We start from the raw sequence: 16712 nt of genomic DNA on the forward strand, positions 1-16712 counted from the left end.
ACCTTTTAAATGTTGAACCATATGGTTGCACTTCTTTTTCAAACAATAAAATTCAAATCAATAAATACATACAATTTGTAGAATAGGATGCATGGTATGCTACAGTTTCTGCAAAGAAATTAAATTCAGACTATCTATCTGTTCAGACATACCTACATATATACTTTCTTGCATGTAAACAGCTACCTCTGAAGTAGCACACAAGAATCTGAGGGCTGGTTTCCTCTGGCCTGGAGAACTGGTAAACTGCAGTGAGGCTGAGGGGTGAGAAATTCTCTTTCAAATTGTATACCATTATATCTATTACCAATTGAAAACAAATGATTAAAAAAAAAAGTTTAAGCTATTGTGGTTTCTCTGGTCCTCTGCTCTTCCCCATTTAAGATTCTCACTGATGAACACCCCCAACATCTCCATGCCGATAACTCCTAAATCTTTGTCTCTACCCTGGTCCGTGTCTTGAACTGCCATCCTGAAACAGTCTTTCCCTCAGTTTCTCAGCACAGTGGTCTGGTGATTCCCCTTCTTATTTTCCTACGCTGGTGCCTTCCCTTAAGAGCTGGTTTCTGCAAAATTGGGTTTTCTGTGAAACTCTGGGGTTTCACAGAGTTTTGTGCTTAACAAGTTCTCATCTCCTTCTCCTCATTGGTACCCACAGCTGAGTGGTCATCTAGATGCCAATGCTTTCCAAATCTGCATCCCTGCCCAGATCTCGTTTGAGCTCCAGATACAAAAATCAGTTGCCAGAGGACATCTCACTGACAACTGGGACTCCTCCCCCACAACAGCAGCTCCTTCAGTGTTCCCATAAACCAGTGAATGGAGCCACCATCCATTCAGATAGAATACCGGGATCTTCCTAGATTCTTTCCACCACACCTTCCCCACCCCAATAATCAGTTTTAAGGCTCCTACACAGTTCTGTAATCTGTCCCCTTCCTCCCACCTCTGTAGATCTCCCTGGTACACACCACCTTCCTCTCTTTCCTGTGAGTTCCCAGCTATTCTGAATACCCACAATATCACTCCCCCATCCATTCCCCGCCCTGAGGCTCAATTCATCTTTTTGGTGCTGTAATTGTTCCCTGGGACTGCCATCACATGATGCCACTGACTGAGGGGTTTGAATGACAGACGTAGTTCTGGAGGCTGGAAGTCCAAGTTCAAGGAGTCAGCAGGTGTGGCTTCTCAAGAAGTCTCCTTGGTTTGCAGATGGCCACCTTCTCACTGTGTCTGTACATGGTCCTTCCCCTGCGCATGTGCATGCCTGGTGTTTCTCTGTGTGTCTAAAACTCCTCCTCTTACAAGGACATACATCAAACTGGGCTAGAGCCTATTCTAACAGCCTACCTAACAGGTAACTTCATTACTTCTTTAAAGACCCTGTCTCCAAATACAGTCGCCTTCTGAAGTACTGAGGGTCAGGGATCAACATATGAGTTTTGGGGACGCAAGTCAGCCCATCACAGTATCCAACAGGTCATGTCACTCCCCTCAATAAAATTTTTCACAGGGGTTCCAATACCCTTGAAATAATACCCTTTCCAAAACATGACCCCTGCCACTACTCTCTCCCCCAAATGGAGAGCAAGTGTAGGGAGGGGTGGGGGTTCAGATGGGGGTAAGGGTACAGACAGAATTAAGAGAGATCAGGAAGAAATGGCACCCTTTCATTATCTCCCTTCCAGTCATGCTTCTTCCAACTACAGATGGACTTTGGGCAAACTGTCTAAACTCTCTGCAGAACAGGCTGGGTCCTTGATGACCCACAGGCCTAGCTGAAGAGCAGGGAGAGATGGCATCACTCCACCCCACATTTAGATCCCCTGGACAGAAAATACCAGGCCTGTATCCTCTCTGTAAAAGTAAAGGTTCCCCCAGAGTCAATCACCGAATCTTAGAATCCAGGATTAGAAGCAGATCTAAACCGCGACTGGGCGACCTCCTTTTGAGACTAAACTGCTCATTAAGGTGTCCTAGATATCCAGCATTTGAAAGTTATCACCTTGCTGGCTCCACAGTGAAAACGAATGCATGGACTTGGCAGCAGCATTATGCAAGACCTGATTTGTCTGTCTCCACTTATGAACTGAGTGACCTGGGGCAAGATGCTTAACACCTCTGAGCCTTGATGTGCTCATCTTTAAAATGGGGTTAATATTCTTCTACGTAATTCTAACTATACTAATTCCAAGGGCTGCCATAATTAATCACCATGAACTGAGTGGCTTAAAACAACAAAAATATGTTATTTCACAATTCTAGAGGCTAGGAGTTCAAGGTGTTGGCAGGGCCATGCTTCCTCTGAAAACTCCAGGGCGGAATCCTTCCTTGCCTGGCTTCTGGAGGGAGGTTGTTGGCAATCCTTGGCATTCCGCACCTTGGCCTTGCACCTACATGCTCCAATGTCTGCCTCTGTCTTCACAAGGCCATCTTCCCTCTGTGAGTGACCGTGTGCCCCCTCTTACTACAAAGACACCAGTCATGGGAATGAGGACCCACCCCTGTCCAACAGAAGTGTGTCTTAACGAATTACATACGTCAAGACGCCATTTGCAAACTGGATGGCATTCACAAGTACCAGGGTTTAGGGCTTCAGTGCATCTTTTCAGGGGACACAATTTAACCTGCGACACTTACCTGGATGATTGTGAGAGGATTAAAGAAATAATGACCTAAAAGCACTAAGGACAGTACCCGGGGCACACAGCAAGCACTCCACACAGAACGGTTTTTCTGTTCCAGTGTGTGGCTAATACACAGCAGGCTACTTTCCCAGATCAGGCCTAGCTTCTTTGCTCCTCATAAAAACAAAAACCACAAGCAAGAAACCAAAAGCAAACAAGCCGGTATCCTCATGGCTAATGCTGTATTAAGACTTTAAAATAAACAAAGCAGGACTTGGTACCAAGTCACTGATGTAAATATTTTATCGGTGGATCTCTGAAAAAAACTCCATGTACGCACATGGGTCCCACACGCCTCTTCCCTGGAGGAGCTGGTTCTGCCAATAAGGGGCCTCTAGGGCTGCTTGAAAGCAGAGAGGAGTTTGCTCAAGGTGTACACCCCTGGTTCCAACATCTGGCTGCATTCCAGCTCAGCAAAGCCTTCCAGAAACAAGGCAACACAGGGCCTATGGACACCTAAAGCCGGTGCTGAGGTTGAATCCTGAGCAACCTCAACGCTGGGGCTTCCCAGGAGAGTCAGGCGAGACAGCTCAGCCAAGGAAGTGATTCATAAATCATGGGCAAAGCTTTTTCCCATTCCCTGCTCGGTGGAAACCAAAACGCCTATCACAATGATCAAAGCTGCTACCCGCAACTTCAGATTGACTTTGACTGAGCTCATTAAGTCATAAGCTTCTGCAGAGTGGATTTTCTCCATGGATAATGCTTGAAAATTAGGAAGTTAAGTGACTTGGGAGAACCTGGGACCCATTAACCAACTAGTCAGTCAGAGCTTCCATTAAAAGAGGAAAATGGCTAAAAATCTGAAATCTGTTCTTGGGCAGCTGTTCAAAGATTCTATTATGAGCTTCCAGGGAAAGCCCCTTGGGGTTCACACCGATGTGAGCAGAGAAGCCTCCATGGACATGAAGTGAGAAGGACCTCGACTGAGAAGACAGAGGCTTGGGTTCAAATCCTGGCTGCATCTGGAATATCAGGGATTTCTTTCCTCTCTCTGAGCTTCGGTGTCCTGAGGGGGAAGTGGCCCCCAGTCTAAGGCATGTGGATTCCACGGCTGGAACCTGTGTATAGAATCGTGACTCTGAGCCGGGGACTTGGTACGCACACCATATGCACTTAGGAAAGGACTGTTCGTAAACAGATCTGTAGACAACAGAGTCCCATCTGCCAGTTACCAAATGACGAGGCCGCACGTGAGGAATTTAACCATCTGAAACAGCTAGCTGTTAGCTGGTGGAGGGAAAGGCAGGCTAGAGTTGTGAAACCTGCCAGGTTAAATAATTTTCTCCTCTTTCTGCAGAATCACGGTGTTCTCTTGCAATAGATCTTACCTGTGTTATAAAGCTCTTTGGCTGAGATGGATGACAGAAATACTAACAAAGAACTGAGGCAGAAATTAAGCTTTTCCTGTTGTGAAGAAGAGACTCAGAACGAAGGGCAAAAGAAAGCACAAGGAAGCAGGGAGGCCCAGAGCCAGACCCCAGAGAAGAGTGAAGTGCAGGATTCAGAGACAACGCTTACATTGCCCAGGGCTCCTCTCAGTAACATGCATGAACTCAGCACACCTCGGGAAAAAGACAAAGAAAATGCAGATCAGATTTTGAGGACTCCAGAGTCATACCTTCTCAAATGTCCTGAGACACCAGGCCAACCAGGCAACAGGAGCAAGCTGCCACATGGTGCCAGCCCCTCTACTCCCAAAAGCCTGCTGAGCCAGAGGTTATTTCTCCAATGGCGAAGCTTCCCTCCAGAGGCTCTAAGCATTTGACGCTCACATCTACTCCTCCCAAAGATGAGATTACCTCACTGGCTCTGGTCAATACTAATCCCTTCACTCCAAAGTCCTAAAGGAAATTATTCCTTCAATCCAGTGTCAAGAGGAAAATTCGAGATGATCTTGAGGAAGCTGGTCCAGAGGAAGGCAAGGAAGAACAAGGGCTGCCTGCTGAGACATGCGTTCTATGAGAAACCAACATGGCTTCCTGCTATAAGAAAGAATGTTCAGAGGTAGAAAAAATTGGGGTTGGAGAATTTGGTACGGTCTACAAGTGCATTAAAAGCCTGGATAGAAGTGTTCATGCAGTAAAACACTATATGAAAACTTTTGCAGGATTTCACCCGAGAATTTGGCTTTGAGTGAAGTTTATGCTCATGCAGTGTTTGGACATCACCCCACCTGGTACAATGCTACTCCTCACGGGCAGAAGATGACCATATGATCATTCAGAATGAGTACTGCAATGGCAAGAGCTTGCAGGCTGCTATATCTGAAAACACTAAGTCTACCAATCATTTCCAAGAGCCAAAACTCAAAGACATCCTTCTACAGATTTCCCTTGAATTCTGGCATGGTGCACCCGGACATCAAACCTACTAAGACCTTCCTTTGTCACCAGATGCGAAGTGACTCCTCTGGAGTCACAGAAGTTGAAAATGAAGCTGATTAGTTTCTCTCTGCCCGTGTGATATACAAAATTGGTAACCTAGGCCATGTGACATCACTAAGCAAACTCAAAGTGAAAGGAGGAGATAGTTGCTTCCTGGCAAATGAGATTTTGCAAGAAGATGATTAGTACCTTCCCAAAGTAGACCTATTTGCCTTGGGATTAATCACTGCAATGGTTGAAGGAGCAGGGACATTACCCATCAACAGTGCTGCACGGCACCATAACCATGAGAGTAACTTCCCACACATTCCTCAGGAGCTCTCAGAAGACTTTCACAGTCTGCTCAAGCACATGATCCACCCTGATCCAGGAGAGAGACCTTCCGCAGCAGCTCTGTTCAGAAACTGGCCCTGGCCCTCCTGGGGAAAGCAGAAGAGCTCTAGCAGCAGCTGAATTTGGAAAAGTCCAAGACAGCTGCACTGGAAAGGGAACTAAGAGAAACCCAACAGGCCCAGTCCCTGCAGGAAGATTTCCATCATGGTGACCCTGGGGTCTCCGGGACCACACGGGGTCAGGAAACACCAAATGCCTGGTAGGAGGAAAGAGTGCAAGGTCTTCAGGCTTTACCTCGGGACAGCATGAGCCTCTGAACTAAAGGAAGAAAAAGGGAAACAGTCCTTGGCTTGGCCTTATGGATTAGAAGGTTGCTGTTGTAGACTCCCCACCAAGGATCCCAGGGACTCACTGTATGTAGAAAGGAATGGAATTTGGTTTTGAATTCAAGTAACAGTTTACAAGAAAATGTGCCTGGAATTCCACAGTACTTCCTAGGTTATACGAGGCTATTCCTGAAAAAGAGTTCCCAGCCCCTTTGTGGAAGTGGGTCTCCTAATATATATACCCTTTCTGATATTGCATTTACGAAATAAATGGTTTCACCATTACATGAAGTGGGTAAAAGTAAGACCGTATATAACTTGGACATCTTTGAGCTGGTTGTTAACTTGCAGAACAAAAATGCTGGACGGAGAAGGTTCAAGGAAAACTTGACATGGCTGTTCTCCATCTACTTGCCCTGTCCCTCTTGTGGCCACATTCTGACTGGTGTGATGTTCCAAGCCTCACCAATTTCCCTTGATTTTATCAGAATTTGGTCTTGTTTCCTATTATTTCACCATACTTTATCCAAATCATTTTTATGTACACATTTTTAAAGGAAAAGAATACTGCATTTTTTTTGGGGGGGGGGTGGGGGACGGAGTCTCACTCCGTCACCCAGGCTGGAGTGCAGTGGTACAATCTCGGCTCACTGCAACCTTCACCTCCCGGGTTCAAGCAATTCTTCTGCCTCAGTCTCCCGAGTAGCTGGGACTACAGGTGCGTACCACCACACCCGGCTAACTTTTGTATTTTTAGTAGAGATGGGGTTTCACCATATTGGCCAGGCTGGTCTCAAACTCCTGACGTCTAACCCACCCACCTCAGCCTCCCAAAGTCCTGGGATTACAGGCGTGAGCCACTGCACCTGGCCTACATTTTTAAATATAGCATTTTTTCTTGTCCAAAGACAAATTACAGGTAGAGTACCCTTCTCCGTCATACGTCACTAACAAAGAATGAAAAATTTACATTAGAGAACATTTTACGTGATAAAAGGGTAAGAGAATTCAGTAGGTCAGTAGTAACATGCCTTGGCAGCAGAGCCCAGCTTCACAGATCCAAAAGTTAATAACGGTCAGGATCTGCTATAAAATAATGTTGGTCATAAAGGTATCTGATAAATTGTTTATGTCATCTTAATGAATGAAACCTGTTAATGATTAATGGCTTTTTTACTGTTGGATTTTCTTCTTTTCCTCTGATTTCAAAAAGCGAATTTTTTAAATTGAATAAACCCTCACACTATTCTTTAAAAAAAACAGTGTGTCTCTGACCACAAAGACTATTTATGAGCATTAAATGAGACAGACCTCTCTCCGAAGGCACGCCTGGCAGATGCTAAATAAATGTTATTCCTCCATCTCGTTTTGGCTTCCTCCCTCCTCTCTCCAGAATTTTTTACCCATTCCTATCTTCACAAAGGCCTCCCCAGTTTCTCGGCACACAGTGAGGTCTCCCTGCTTTAGAAAACCCTTCCTGAAATCCTAAATACCGACATACCTGAAAACAAATTACTTACACCCTCCCATGGCCCCCAGCCACAACCTTGGAGCCTGCTCCCTCCCAGTCAAGCCTCTGAATAGAACAGTCTCTAGCAGCAGTTCCCAAATGTATGTTAAAGAACACCCTGGTCCATGACAAAGGGTTCACTGGTTAGCAAGAAAAGTAGAAAATGAAGGCACAATTGTAGCTAGCTCTTCTTAGAATTGAACTTATTCCACTTACAGTACCATCCTTTATTCTGATGAGCCATTGCAACATTTTTGTGTTAAAACATAATTTATTTCATAAAATAATGATGGGATAATCAGAGAGTGATTTTGTTTTCATTGCTCTCATCTGATCAAATAAAAGCGGGTGACTCAACATCAGGAGCCCAAGCTTTTGTTGTTGTTTTTTTTTTCATTATTTTGCTGGTCCATAATATCTAAGCCTGGGAATTGTGGTTATTATACTAATCAGTTTCAGTGGCTGCCTCTACTTCCGCCCCAGCTCAACTCAACACTTTTTTTTTTTTTTTTTTTTTTGAGACAAGAGTCTTGCTCTCTTGCCCAGGTTGAAGTGTAGTGGCATAATCACAGCTCACTGCAGCCTCAACTTCCTGGGTTCAACTTATCTTCCTACCTCAAGTTTCTGAGTAGCTGGCACTACAGTTGTGCACCAGCACACCCACCTAATTTTTGTATTTTTTGTAGAGAAAGGGTTTCACCATGTTGCCCAAGCTGGTCTTGAACTCCAGGGCTCAAGTGATCCTCCCACCTCAGCCTCCCCAAGTGCTAGTATTACAGGCATGAGCCACCACACCCAGCCCCAAACCTAATTTACAAACCCAGCTTCTACTCTCACCATTCAAGTGAAACCACTCCCTCAGTGGTGTCCAAATCTGGGCTTTCTTCCCTCTAGGCTGCATCCGGCAGCCTAGACCAGGCCCTGGTTACACTCAGACCACAACCTCCAAAGTAGAGGCTAACTCCAGGCTTTCCAAACAGAGCCCTGAGCAAGGGGAAATGCTTCCAGTGCCTATGTCCCAAAGTCCAAACCCCGAGCCCTCAGCTGGGTCTCTGTGGCCTCATCACCACCCCATTCAGCAAGCAAGACTGTGGAGCTGGAAAAGCCCAGGACTCACAGCCTCGCTCTCACCCAAGTCCCAGCAAGTTGTTCAATTTTTCTGAACCTCGGTCTCCTACTGGGTCAAATCATGATCACGACAGTCTTGACCTCATAGTGATCTTGAGGGGATTCAAAAAAATCTAGTGGGTAAAGCACTTTCCCCGGTGCCTGGGACACAGTAAGCACCAAATAATTGGGAACATGGTTAGTAGTAGGAATGTTCCTAGTAGACAATGCCCTCTTTCTAGTTTTATCTTCCATTGCTCAAGACTCCAGCAAACTTATAATACGTATGGCTTCCCAAATACATTGTATAGTTTCTCACCTCTGGGACCCAGCCCATGCCATCCTAGTATTCCATCACATCAAGGACTGCCTTCCCAATCCTTGTTTATTCATCATGGCTGGAAGAAATGGGGACCTCCTCTAACTCCAGCAACATTAGGTCTATATCACTCTTTTGCCACTCACCACATTACTATACAACACCTTACTCAGAGACTTACATGCACGTTTCCCCTTCCTTCATAAATTCTTAACTACTTAAGGTCAGGGGAAAGTTCTGCACATCCAACCACACCTACTATATTGTTTTAAAAGTAAGTGAACAATAAGCAATCGTTTTAAAAAGCCAGTGACAATAATACCAAACAGGTCATTTAAAAATAGATGGTAAGCACATACAGAGTGGAGACTTCTTATGGCCAATGTTGAAGTTCTTCCTAGGACAAAGAACAGCAATGTTTATATGTGGGTATATACATTACGGAAATACCACAAGTTGGGTCTAGGTCCTGCTGCTTTCTGCAAAGAAAGTCAATGACTGAGATGATGATGATTGCCAAGGAAGAAGGCTTTAATCGGGTGCTAAAGCCGAGGAGACTCAGTCTCAAATCAATCTCCCTGAATAACTAAAACTAGAGGTTTTAGGGAAGAAATGTAACAATGTGTTAAAAAAAAAAAAAAAAAAAACAGAACTGGGAGGGGCAAGGAAGCAATCCTGATGAATGAGGGGTTCTGACATCTAACTGTGGGAATGTGGTGATCTGGTAAATTTCAGTTCTTTGATACTTTTGTTTTTTTAAGAGACCTGAAGATCATTTCCTGAGGAAGGAACTCATATTTTAAAAATGTAAGTTTCAAGCTTTAAGATCAGAAGGGTCAATTTCTATATTTACCCAAAAAAACTAACTATGGGACTGTTGGTTGGTTTCATATACACGCACAGACATAAATGCGTTCATCCCAAAATCTCAGGCAACGCAAGTGGACGGTCATTAAAAATTTAATCCAATGGCATTTAAATCCATCATCCTTGTCGCCTGGCCTTCCTCCCTCCACAGCTGTGACTCACTGTCACCATATAACTCTATTTTGTTCTCGCATTAACATCTACATCTCTGTACTTCTGATCTCTGTGTTGTTTTGATTATGTCTTCTTCTGGTATGTCTACTTCTGGTTTAGTATTTACCACATTATTTCCATATCTTCACTGAGATCACCATTTCCAAGTGACACTGTTATTTATTTTGCAAAGCCAGTCTTTTTACCCTCCGTTTTGTTCCCCACCCACGTTGGGTTCTGAATCCACTAAATGTCCTTGTCGTGGTGTCCTAAGTATGCAAATAGCTCAAGTCTACAGAGATTTTAATTTCTTTTCATTCTGCTTTCCTCTTCCATCTCGCAAATAAATAAAACGCATTTAAACAGGAAAGGGAACAGTCAGTGTGTCCTCCCCTAAATATACTTAGAGAAAGGGCATTTCTATTTCATAATCTTCGAGGCTCTTTAGTCCACTGTACGAACTCATTAAACTGGAGGTGGTCCAGAGAGCCCAGGAAACTTAATGAGCCTCCCAGACGCAAGCTGTTCATACCCTTTTGAAGTCAGTGTGGAACCAACATATGGAAAATGATCATCAGCCACTTAGTCCTGATGATGGCCCCAGAGGGTGGGTATACCCTCTTCAACCCAAAATTTAGGAAGAAAAAGGTACTTTCTGTAGAGGCAAAATGAGACTGAGATGAGGCGTTTGAACTAGCAGCAAAACTAAAATATACCTGGAATTCTAAAGACTCTGCTTCCAGAATCTCACTTAGCACCGACCCTGCGCTTATGTCCTAAGTCACGAAAGAGAATACCTCTAGACCTTGGAGACAAGCTCAAGTTCAAACTCCAAAATCGTGAGGATTTTAGAGTCAACAAAAAAGGAAAAAGACTATTTAAATGCATTTCAAAAAGACCAAGAAGACAGAGGGAAGAACATTTCAAGGAGGGGGAAAAAATGCAAATCATTTTTTTAAAGTGAAAATGTGAAAATAAGGAGTCACAAAAGTCTAATTTCAAGTTCATGATTGGTGACCAGAAATTTCAGGATTAAAATTTTCAGGAGGATCAGGCCGGGCGCGGTGGCTCAAGCCTGTAATCCCAGCACTTTGGGAGGCCGAGACGGGCGGATCACGAGGTCAGGAGATCGAGACCATCCTGGCTAACACTGTGAAACCCCGTCTCTACTAAAAAATAGAAAAAAATAGCCGGGCGAGGTGGCGGGCGCCTGTAGTCCCAGCTACTCGGGAGGTTGAGGCAGGAGAATGGCGGTAAACCCGGGAGGCGGAGCTTGCAGTGAGCTGAGATCCGGCCACTGCACTACAGGCCGGGCGACAGAGCGAGACTCCGTCTCAAAAAAAAAAAAAAAAAAAAAAATTTTCAGGAGGATCAAGAGTCCTCATCTCTGTTTTAAGACAACAAACAGGATCACAGTCATCCCTGGTTTAAAATATCCTCATTGTGCATTTTAAAATAACTAAAAGAGTATAATTGGATTGTTTATAACACAAAGGATAAATGCTTGAGGGAATGGATACCCCATTCTCCATGATGTGATTATGAAACATTGCATGCCTGTAGAAAAACATTTTATGTACCCCATAAATATGCACCTACTCTGTACTCACAAAAATTTAACATTTAAAAAAAATTTAACATTCTCACTGCTCTTAGAGTAAAATGCAAAAGCTTTACATAGTCTGCTGCACAAACCAAAGCACAACCAAGAAGTCACTAAGTAGAAACTCATTCATTCATTCAACAAGCATTTACTGAGTTCCCAGTCAGTGCCAGCACTGGGCTAGGCATTGGGGATTTGAGATAAATTGACACTCCCAGCCCTCAACCCTAGTCTCAGCATGGATTGGTAAGCATGTGGTGAGTGCTCCTGAAATGCCAGCATGGACTAAGCACCCTGCACTCATGATCTTGTCTACTCTCCCCAAGAATGCCATGAGGCTGCTATTAACCTTACCCTCCTTTTACAGGTAAAGAACACACTGAGGCAGAGCAGCTCTGTAACTGGCCTAAGGTCACGCAGCCAGGACCTGGCCTCAGACTGTTTGGTTCAAGAACCTGCCTTCTGAACCATCACTCTCCCACACCTCCACTGGAAGCGAAGCCTAGAAAGTGGCTCCCCACTGTTTTGCTTATCTTCTCACAGCGGCACACCCTGGATGAGTGGTCCCAGCATCACAGAATGAGACACCCTCCAGGGAGGAGAAGCACATGGCTGAGGCTCACTGCCTTGTATATGCTGAGCCATGGGGGCACCAGAATCCACACAACTGGGAAATATTCTGATCTCCAGCAGAATGAGACCTTATCACCCAGTCCTACAGTCCAGAGCTGGGGCCTGGACATTCATGCCATGCCAACAATAAAACAACTGCCTCTTAATTGCCTGTCATGAATGGCCTTGGGATTCCCCATCCATTATCTACCTCCACAGGGGATGAGGGAACAAGCCTGGCCACAGGCCACCACTCCCCTGACCAGTCATCAGGGGCAGGCAAATTAAAACCACAGCAGGCTGGGCGTGGTGGCTCATGCCTGTAATCCCAGCACTTTGGGAGGCAAGGTGGGTGGATCACGAGGTCAGGAGTTCAAGACCAGCCTGACCAACATGGTTAAACTCTGTTTCTACTAAAAATACAAAAATTAGCCAGCCATGGGAACGCAAGCCTGTAATCCCAGCTACTCAGGTGGCTGAGGCAGAGAACTGCTTGAATCCAAGAAGCGGGGGTCGCAGTGAGCTGAGATCGCACCACTGCACTCCAGCCTGGGTGACAGAGCGAGACTCTGTCTCAAAAACAAACAAACAAAACAAAACAAAACAAGACACAGCAAGTCACCACCTTGCACCTTGGAGAAACAAATTTAAAACCCTAAATTCCAAACGTTGGAAGAAAGTGAGAGAAATAGACGCTCTCATAAACCACTAATGAAAGCATAAATGGGCAAGACCATTTTATAAAGAAGTTGGCAATATCTACTCAGGTTGAAAACGTGCAAGTAGAATTCCTTTGATTCTACTTCAAGAGTATTATTATAGAGAAAGTCTTGCTATTATGCACAAAAATTTTCACTGCGGTGTGGCTAGTCATGGTAATAATCTAAATATCCTGTTAAGAGATGAATGAGCAAAGCGTAGTATATTCATACAATAGGATATTCTGCAGCAGCTAAAATAAACTATATCTATATGTGGCAACGTGGATAGAACTCAAAATTATAAATGGGACAGAACTCAAAATTATAAAGGTAAATGAAAAAAGCCAGCTGCAGAAGTATAGGCCATTTGATAGCATCTATGTACACTTTAAAATCCTATGCAAGGGATATAAATGCACATCGGTAGTAAAAGACTAAAAACGGACAGAAAGGATATATGCAAATTTGAGGATAGTGATGACCTCTGGGCCAAGAGAGTAATGGGATGAGGCAAAGTCTTTGACTCTATCTGTAATACATTTTTCTTTTTTTGGCAGGGGACGGAGTCTCATTCTGTCACCAAAGCTGGAGTAGAATGGTGAGATCTTAGCTCACTGCAACCTCAGCTTCCTGGGTTCAAGCAATTCTCATGCCTCAGCCTCCCAAGTAGCTACAGGGACTACAAGTGCACCCCACCATGCCTGGCTAATTTTTTCTGTGTATTTTTAGTAGAGATGGGGTTTCACCATGTTGGCCAGGCTGGTCTCAAACTCCTGGCCTCAAGTGATCCACCAGACTCAGCCTCCCAAAGTGCTGGGATTATAGGCATGAGCCACTGCACCCAGCCACATTTTTCTTTTAAAAGAGAAGCCTGAATTATAATGACATATATTAAAAATCTGATAAATCTACATGACAGGTACACTAGCGTTTGTTACGCTGTTCTCAGATCTTTTATGCTATTTGGAAGATTCAATAATTTAAAGTAATTAAAAATATATTTTAAAGCACCCAACTTACTCTTACAATCATCTAGGCTTAATAACCGTTCAAGTATAGGGAACAAGCATAAATAAACTGCAATATCATGTGTTAAGTTCTACATGAACAAATACAAGTTAGAGGCAGCCATTAATAAGTCAGAGATTAATTCTCTGGGAGTTGAAGATGGGAGGACACTTTTCTAGAAAAGGAGATTCACTAGCCAGGTTTCAGAGAGTGAACAGGAAGCTTTCTCTGATAAACTGTCTGCAAACACAGTCATATCCTTAATTAATAGTAAGACCAGACAGAAAACAAGAGCACACACTGCATACGGCTGCGCTGAGCTGTGGGGAAAGGTGTGAGCTGGGAGACTGTGTTCCTTCTCCATCAAGCCAACCAGAATCATGTGCTAAAAAAGCCAACAAGAAACAGGGATCACTACGGTACTGACACCATCTCGATTTGTGTCAGTTCACCCCTGTAGCAAGGCCTGAGCACCTGGAGGCCCAACGCTGCTAGGAGGGGCAGGGCATGGAGGGTCCAGTGACCGCCAGAACCTTCTTGCAAAGTGTCCAGGAGGGTCCGTAAACTAGACGAGAGCAGCGCACGTACGTGCACATGAATCAAGGTCTACGGTGGTTGTTACCGTGTACTCAGGTAATATGGTTTTCAGCCTTTTTCCCACCCCCTAGGTAACACTCCCATCAATCTCAATGAGGGAGGGGAAGAGTGGCTTCCTCTTCCCCAACCCTTGAATATCACTGCTGTAAAATGTAGGGGGTAGTTAATTGATGTGAAGAGGTGGACTGAAGAAATTGGAAGAAAAGAAGGTCCAAGGCTGGGCAACAACAGACTTTGGAACAAAAAGCAATTGTAACACCAAAGATCAGACCAGGCACCCAGGAGTCCTGAGAGAGCCTACAGGAAAAGGAGGGCCCTCAAGAATTGACCTACACCAAACTTCGAGGTGGCTGACACCAGATATCTAGCTTTTAGTGAGTGGGGACTACTACAGCCAGATTGGACCAAACATAGAAAAACAAAGAAATGAAGAGCTGGGCACCGCGGGGCAATTTGTACCTCACACACATACACACTACAAATCTGAATCATCTGTTTCGTAAGAATTTTCTTCCCATGGAAGAATTATTCTACAGCAGCGCTGTCCACTAGAACTTTCCGCAATAACAGAAATGCTCAATATCTGTGCTATCCAATCTCACCAGCCACATGGGGCTACTGAGCATCTGAAATAGGCTGGGTGTGACTGAGAAACTGAATTTTTACATTTTATTTAAACTTAACTAATTTAAATTTCAGTAGCCCCAGGTGGCCAGTGGCCACCTTACTGGAAAACACAGGTCAGTAACATCCTTCTTACTGTCTGCATAGTATTTTAGTATACTGACACGATAATTCTCCCCTACTAGTGAGCATTTTGTTAGTCTCCAGTGTTTCACCACTATAAACGATACTGCCACAAATACAGGTATCCTCATTGCCAAACTTTTGTACACACTGCAAACTATTTCATTGGGTTAAAGTGCTAGAAGTGGAATTGTGGAGTCAATGGGTAATTTCTGTTTTTAGGGTTTTCCATATTAGATTCACCCACTTAACACAGATGTGTACAGCATTTTACTTTTTTTTTTTCTTTTTTTAGATAAGATCTCACTCTTCCCCAGGCTGGAGTGCAATGGCACGATGTCAGCTCAATGCAGCCTCCGTCTCCTGGGTTCAAGCGATTCTCCTGTCTCAGCCTCCCGACTGAGATTACAGGTGCACACCACTGTGCCTGGCTAATTTCTGTATTTTTAGTAGTGACGAGGTTTCACCATGCTGCCCAGGCTGCCCAGCTCAAACTCCTGAGCTCAGGTGATCCGCCTGCCTCAGCCTCCCAAAGTGCTGGGATAACAGGTATGAGCCACCGCGCCCAGCTCATTTTACTTTTTACTAGCTGTTTTTAACATACTACACGATTCTAAGATTCTCATGACTATCATGTAAAAGTAGAGGGGCCAGGTAATGTCATCTCCTACATATAGACGAGGATATAAGCTGTGAGGCAGCATGTTGCTGGCTTGGGTGGGTCAGATGCTTTTTACAGCCAACATCAAAGAATGCACCCAGCATTCTGTGATGGGAGACTCCTTGTACTCGTAGATTAGTGTAACATGGCAAAATGCTTATGCTATATTCATAAGTGAAAAAAGCAAGACATAAAATTATATTCCATGTATGATCAAAACTATCTAAAATCAAACATAAATAATCAATGTGTTAAAAATCTTTAGGTGATAGACTATATGTTATGTGTTTCTACCTTTTGTCCAAGTTTTTATAATAAATCTATTACTAATCAATAACACTTAGTGAGCAATTATAAATAAAGTGTGGCTGGGCACAGTGTCTCGCGCCTGTAATCCCAGCACTTTGGGAGGCCGAGGCGGGCGGATCACGAGGTTAGGAGATCGAGACCATCCCGGCTACCACCGTGAAACCCCGTCTCTACTGAAAATACAAAAAAATTAGCCAGGCGTGGTGGCGGGCGCCTGTAGTCCCAGCTACTCGGGAGGCTAAGGCAGCAGAATGGCGTGAACCCAGGAAGTGGAGCTTGCAGTGGGCCGAGATTGCACCACTGCACTCCAGCCCAGGCAACAGAGCGAGACTCCGTCTCAAAGTAAGTAAGTAAGTAAGTAAGTAAATAAATAAATAAATAAAAATAAAGTGTTTTACATGCATTATCTTATTTAAAATATTTCTACATGGTAAGGACCATTATTATACCTATTAACAGATGAAGATGTGATGGATTTAAAAAGTTTAAGAAACCTAGCCAAGATCAAGGCAAGGAGCTGGAATCTGAACCCAGACTGACTCACTCTAAAGCCTGTATTCTTAATCACCATATCAACACCCCTCAAACTTTAATATGCACATGTATCACTTGGGGATCTTGTTAAAATGCAGATTCTGACTCAGGTGATGCTGATGCTGTTGGTCTGTTAACTACATTAAGAGTAGCAAAGCTCTACACAATCCATATGGTAAAATCTTAAAAGAGAAAATACACTATACTTAACCAGGAAAATGTTTTCTAATAATTATCTTGAATTTTATTTT

General features: G+C 44.0%; 1 protein-coding gene and 1 pseudogene across 1 annotated transcript in view; one reads left to right on the forward strand and one right to left on the reverse strand.

The window, feature by feature from the left end:
• LDLRAD3 (low density lipoprotein receptor class A domain containing 3) overlaps nucleotides 1-16712 on the reverse strand; it is a 293157-nt gene that overhangs the window by 263630 nt on the left and 12815 nt on the right.
• Nucleotides 4045-5729, forward strand: LOC117080235 (annotated as a pseudogene).

Source organism: Trachypithecus francoisi, unplaced genomic scaffold (genome assembly GCF_009764315.1).
Source record: "Trachypithecus francoisi isolate TF-2019V2 unplaced genomic scaffold, Tfra_2.0 Lachesis_group8, whole genome shotgun sequence".
Classification (NCBI taxonomy): domain Eukaryota; kingdom Metazoa; phylum Chordata; class Mammalia; order Primates; family Cercopithecidae; genus Trachypithecus; species Trachypithecus francoisi.